This window comes from Serinus canaria, chromosome 3, assembly GCF_022539315.1.
Source record: "Serinus canaria isolate serCan28SL12 chromosome 3, serCan2020, whole genome shotgun sequence".
Lineage (NCBI taxonomy): Eukaryota > Metazoa > Chordata > Aves > Passeriformes > Fringillidae > Serinus > Serinus canaria.
Window position 1 is genome coordinate 2,272,293 of NC_066316.1, and position 6,087 is coordinate 2,278,379.

Here is a 6,087-nt window from a genome sequence, read left to right on the forward strand (position 1 = left end):
TCATATATTTTAGCTGCATCTCTCAGGCACTAGAATCCAGTGTAAATCTAGATTCAGGTGGAAAGTGGGTAGCCTTTCTCTTAACGTGTTCCTGTTTTTACAGGACACAAACACAAAAGGCTGCAACCTTCAAATCAATTCTTATGAGATTTTCTACAACCATGCACTTAGGACCTATCCTCCTGAAAATAGGATGACTTGTTATTTGTAGTGATCAGGATTCCTGTTAGACTGACTGTGCACTACTTGCTTGGTTAAATACCAAATCTGTCTGAAATTGCTTTGGAAAGGTATCCTTTAAACCACCCAGCATGGTGTTACTGGCAATTTTATTAAAGAAAGTTCCCTCACTCACATCATCAAGACGTTTGTGTTTATGTAATCATACTTATCTTCTCATGGAACACATTATCTGGATTGCAAACCCATAATCCCCTCTCCTTTCCAAAGTCTTCCCTGAACAGCTCAAATATTTTCCATGACCTTCAGGAAATTTCCAAGCTGTGTTTCTTCCTTATCCACTGGTTTTGTACCCCATCACTACTAGTTTAGGTTAGTAAATGCTTTCTGCAACAGTCCCATCTCTAATCTCCATGCACAGCCCTGTGCTCTTGGTCTCCAGGTGTTTCAGGAATACAACCTCATCTTCTTCCAGCAGCAGGGAGTGTCTGGAGTGCTGTCAGCCACCAGCCCAGAGGCATTGGATTTTATTTGTGTGTGAGGACAAAGTGCAGTGATCTGACAAGCAAGCAGGGCTGGGTCTCAGGGGCACAGCTTTGTGTGGTGCCACCCAGCTGGGTGCAGTGCTGAAAACCCTCCAGGAAAACAAAATCCAGCTTTGCCTGCTGCCATAGGCTGTCCAGTCCTCCATGCAGAGCTGGATACATCCAGCCAAGAAGTATCAAGCAGCAGCCTAGGAAACAGCATTCCCTCCAGAGGAGAAAGACAAAAAAAGAAGTAATGGGGAAAAATTAAAGCTGATTAGCCCTCTTGCTCATTCATCAGATATGCCAGCAGATTCATTCACACATACAATGCACACAGAAGGCCAGAGTTCTTGCTGGCTGATTAAAAATCAAATGAAATCAGAGTAAAATGTAGTTATCTTCCTTTCCAACTCCAGCAGCTAAGCTTCCACAGCTCAAAAAGAAATGTTTCAATAGTGATCATAAAAAACCCCAGTGTTCTGGATCACGTTTGTTTTCTGTATATTGTTGAAAGCCAGAGCAGTGAAGTTTGCCTGTGGACAGTCAGCACGAGACCCTAAGGGTTATGACATATCCCAAAGGGAAAGCTTGGGCCATAACTTAATGCTTTGCCTTGTAAAACTGCTGGATGTCCATTAAGGACATCCAATACTGGCTGACAAGGTGAACTGAGAACATTTTCTACACTCGTTTTCTTTCCCATTGATGTGTCTATTCAGACAATGAAATCCTTGGATCAGGGAATTTGGGGGTTATATTTATTTATTCCACTATATTTATTTATTCCACTATATTTATTTATTCCACAGTATTTCACGTAGGCAGCTGCTGCATCCAGCCATGGGCACTGCTGTAAATCAATTAATAATACACACTCACTATAAAATCCACTGAGTATGAGAGGCAATAAAGTGCATTTGGGAGGAGATCAGACAGCTCTAGGTTAGAATCCTGATTTTACCTGTATATTCATCCAAAAAGCTTGAGAGCACCAGTGGATTGGGTGGTACATCACAGTTGATAGTTGTGATTTCTAAAAAGAAATAGAAATGTTCATGTACAAAGAACACAGAGGGACTGTGTCCAGAAATAGAAGAAGGTAAATAAGCTGATGCTATGTAAACCCAGATGCACACAAGAGTTCAAATTAAGCTCCCAGACATTGATCATGGTGGCACCTTGAAGGGTTTAAAGCAATACCTGACAGGGACTAGGCAAACAGTGGTGTCCTGGAGCCAATCTAGGACTTTACTGCCTGACAGGAGTGACTCACTGCTCAATAGTGTCCTGATGAACCATTTGTGGAAATCGTAATCGAAACTGCTCTTGTACCTTGGCCCTGGAATTGTTTTCTGCTCCCCAGACAACTACAAACACAAAGCTACTCCCCACAGAAATGGTAGCAAGAATCCAGGAGCTTTTAACCTAAAATTTACTCTCCTTAGACCTTTAGAGAAGGAGCCCTTTGGGAGTATATTTTTTGTTCATGAGAAGTGGCTTTCCTAAGTGGCTTCTTGTATCTCAGTCACCTCTCTACATTTTCTCTGTGTGACAGAAGTGACAGACTTTTTTTTTTAATCATTAAGATCTGCACACTATACACACAAAAATCCAAAAATCTACTAAAGCTTTCCCCCCTTCCCTGACTAGACTTCAGCAGCAAAGCTTCCAGAGGGCAATCCATGCTCTTTTTAGCATTGGTGCAAACCCACATAAAGCTTCCAGAGGGCAATCCATGCTCTTTTTAGCATTGGTGCAAACCCACATAAAGACCACAGGAGTTGCACAGATACCTGTGCAACTCCTGTGGTCTTTATGTGGGTTTGCACCAATGCTAAAAATGTCCCTGCTCCTTATCCTTGCCATCCTAACGGATACTCAAAGGGACATTTGGTATAAACAAGTAGTGGGCTGCTTTCCCCTGGCTAGGTAGGTGCCTTCATATCTGCATCACTTTATATGATCTCATTTATAAGTGAGCAGATTTCTACACAAGTCACTGAATAGAATCCTAATGACTATTTCTAGTCAGCAGCTGCTGGTTTTAGGTTTAATTCCCCACCTCCATCTCTGAGTATGCTAAAGTCTAGGCTCTGGAGCAGTGAAAAAGATAAAAATTTGGCAGTTTTCACTTTCAGGAAGCCTCAACACATCAAACAGAACTTTTAGTGAAGTACTTATCACTGTGAATAGCAGAAGTAACAATATTAACTACTTCAATCTAATTTAGCTGAGCAGCAGCAGCAAGGAATGCAACTGATTCCAACTTTAAAATTTTCCATCCTCAGACTCAGCTTCAGCCTAGGTATTTAAATTATAGACTACTGCAGATATAAAATAATCAAACACACCAAAGTTAAAGAAAACTTGTAAAAACCCTTGTGCATACAAGAGCATGGTCTTCACCTGTCCATCACTCAGTCCCTGAAAGCCCAAACACCACTTCCAAGAGCACCAAGATTGCTTGTTTAGAAATTATTTTATCAATAAATCAAAGCATTTGAAACTTCTAGGTTTGTGACCCGCATGAATTTAACAAATTTAATTTTGTTCCATTTCAATAAAAGCAGTAAAATACTCAGGCATTTATAAACACAACAATACTCACTTTGTGCGTCGAGACAGAGGAACACAACCCAGCCAACCACGGCGGAAACTAGAGCTCTGGAGAGAGCCATGGGCACTGCAGCAGAAATATCCAACTCAAGGCAAAACCAGGTGGTTGTTTCACATATGGAATGCTAGCAAAGAATCATTTCATTTGCCATATCACAGCTTAGTTATTATCCTGAGAAATGCTCCACCAAGAACAGGGCAAAAGAATGGAACGAGGCTCTAAGAGCACCTCACAAATTATATAACGTGCTTATCATCTTCAGCTTGTGAGATCAAAGTCCTTCTGGGCAATAAAAAATAAACCAACAAGGAAACCCACATCTGTGCTGTGACACAAAATGTGACAAGTGCATTTTTATTGTAACTTTCCAACTGAGAATAAATGAGCAAGGTGTCCTGACCAATGTGAGAGAAATGCACATATTCCCTGGGAAAGGAAATTAATGGGGTGTGTCAAGAGGCAAAGGGACCAGCACTGCCCCTTTTGATCACAGTGATGGCAGAGTATCTTCACATAACTCTGTTCCACAAGGAATAAATCCAGAACTCCTGTTTGAAAACTGGTTACTATTTGATGTGATGAAAGCAGACACCTCTGAAGCATATCTAGTATTTTACAGATATTACACACGGGAAATAAGTTCAGCAGGCAGCTAAAATATTTTACCTCAATGAAGTTAGCTAAAAAAAAAACCAGCCAAAACCACCAATAGTTTAAGCTTGTAGAGAACTTCAAAGACCACAAACAACATGATTAAAAGTATCACTTGCAGGTAAATATACCTTGAATTGGAAGGAGCAACTGAATACACAGCAGGGAAACTGCTGCCAGCCCAAGGTCTTTCTGTGCCAGCATGTTCAGTCATTGTGGACACTAAAGTAATTACTGTGGGCTGAATGAGAACACAAAATACAATAAAACTGCATAAAACAACTAAAAATAAAATTACCATTATGCTGTCCTAGCCTTGGATAAATGAAATGTGGGAGCAACTCGAGCAGAAGCAATTAAAGAAATACTAAAAGAAGTTCAAGCATGGGAACCATGTTTTTTGAACAAAGGCCACCTGCAGCAGTGATTATGCCTTCAGCGGTGTTATTTATTGCTGGTGCCAATCTCAGGTAGGTAATTTTCCTCCCTGGGCTGATGTTGCCCCATATCTACAACGGCCAAGCCTTTGCAAGTTTATATGGCAAAGGAGGAAGGCAGGTCTGTGCACAAAATGCCTCCTGTGAAGAAGAAAAAGGAAAAGTTCCCTTACCTAATTCACAAACACCTTCAGGCTATCACAGCCAGGCCAAAGCCTCCATAATCTGATATTTACCAAAAAGTACCAAAAAGTTCTAGCAACAAGTCCTCTTGATGACTGGAAATATTAATGTTCTGGATGCCTTACATCCAGCTAATAACTACCTACTTTTTGATATCCCAAAGCAGAGGGAAGGCAGTACAGCCTCAGTGTTCTCTGGGAGCTCTCTCAGCAAGAATCCCCCCCCAGAGAGCTGGAAGCTCAGCCATGAGAGATGGCATTAGACCTTAGAGGATCAAACTTCAGCAAGATCTTCCACATTATCCATGGGGAAGCAGCCCAAAAGCTGAAGGAAGAAGGCCCCTAGTGTACACAAACCCCGACAGGCAGGTGTAGGATGAAAACTGCTGCTGAGATGCAGCACAACTCTGTTAATTCTCTCTTCGGAAGGTGCAACAGCGGCTTTGCTGTGAGGATCTTGTTCTAAAACAACAGCAGCACCTCCCAAAACTTGGCATTCAATGCCCCTATGATTCCCAGAGTGGAGGGGCTAACAGTCCTGTTAGACTTTGCCAGTTGCTGCAGCCTTCCAAGAGGCTGATGGATCCTTCAGCCTCACCGTGGTGCTGCTCAGAGACAGGACAAGCCCCTGACATCAGGGGCACAGCCATTCTGTGTGTCACTTGGCCTCAAGCCTGGAAAAGCCTTTGGCTGCTTTTATTTATAGATACAGCCAGAAGGGGATTCAGCAGTGAATCTATTCCCATGAGAAGATAAATTTAGCATGAGCCAAGTCTTCTTTACCTGCTCAAAAATGGGACTTGATCGTGGAGGTCTTTTCCAACCCAAAGGATTCTGTGATTCCCTAATTATTAAGAAATAGAGGAAAAAGCTCAGAACACAGTGGTACAGTTGATGAAGGTCAGTTTTCACTGAGCTGCAGGAGGAATATCTGCAGGGTCTGTGTGTGCTGCTCTCTTGGATATCAGCAATAATTTAAGGTCTTACACTGGCCTGAAGTGGAGAGGGAGGTGCTTAAAGGGAAGCAGAAATTTCATACAGTGGCTCAAGCAAGCATCTGATGCACAGGAGCAGTTTCCCAACACAATCCCACATGTCTGAGCACTCCACAAGAACAGGAAACAATGATTTTTAAAACACTGATTCCCTTCTGGCCAAGAGAAAGGTGTTACTCAGTCACATCAAACATGCCCATGATATTCACAGACTGGGGCAACCATATGTCCACACTTCTCCTAACACAACATCTTTTTCCCTTGGAGCCAAGACTGAATTTAAAATTCTGTCCCTTTCTCCAAGATTTCTGGGCATCCAGGAGACAGGCACGTGGGAGAGCAGGATGTACACTGTAGCCTTCCCAGCAGCCCGACTGCACAAATACAGGACATCCAAGATATCCATACAGCAATTCCTAGAAACAGAATCATGGAAACTAATTGTATTCACAGATTTAACAGATTGCACCCTTTAAACAATCTGCACTGTGGCAGTGC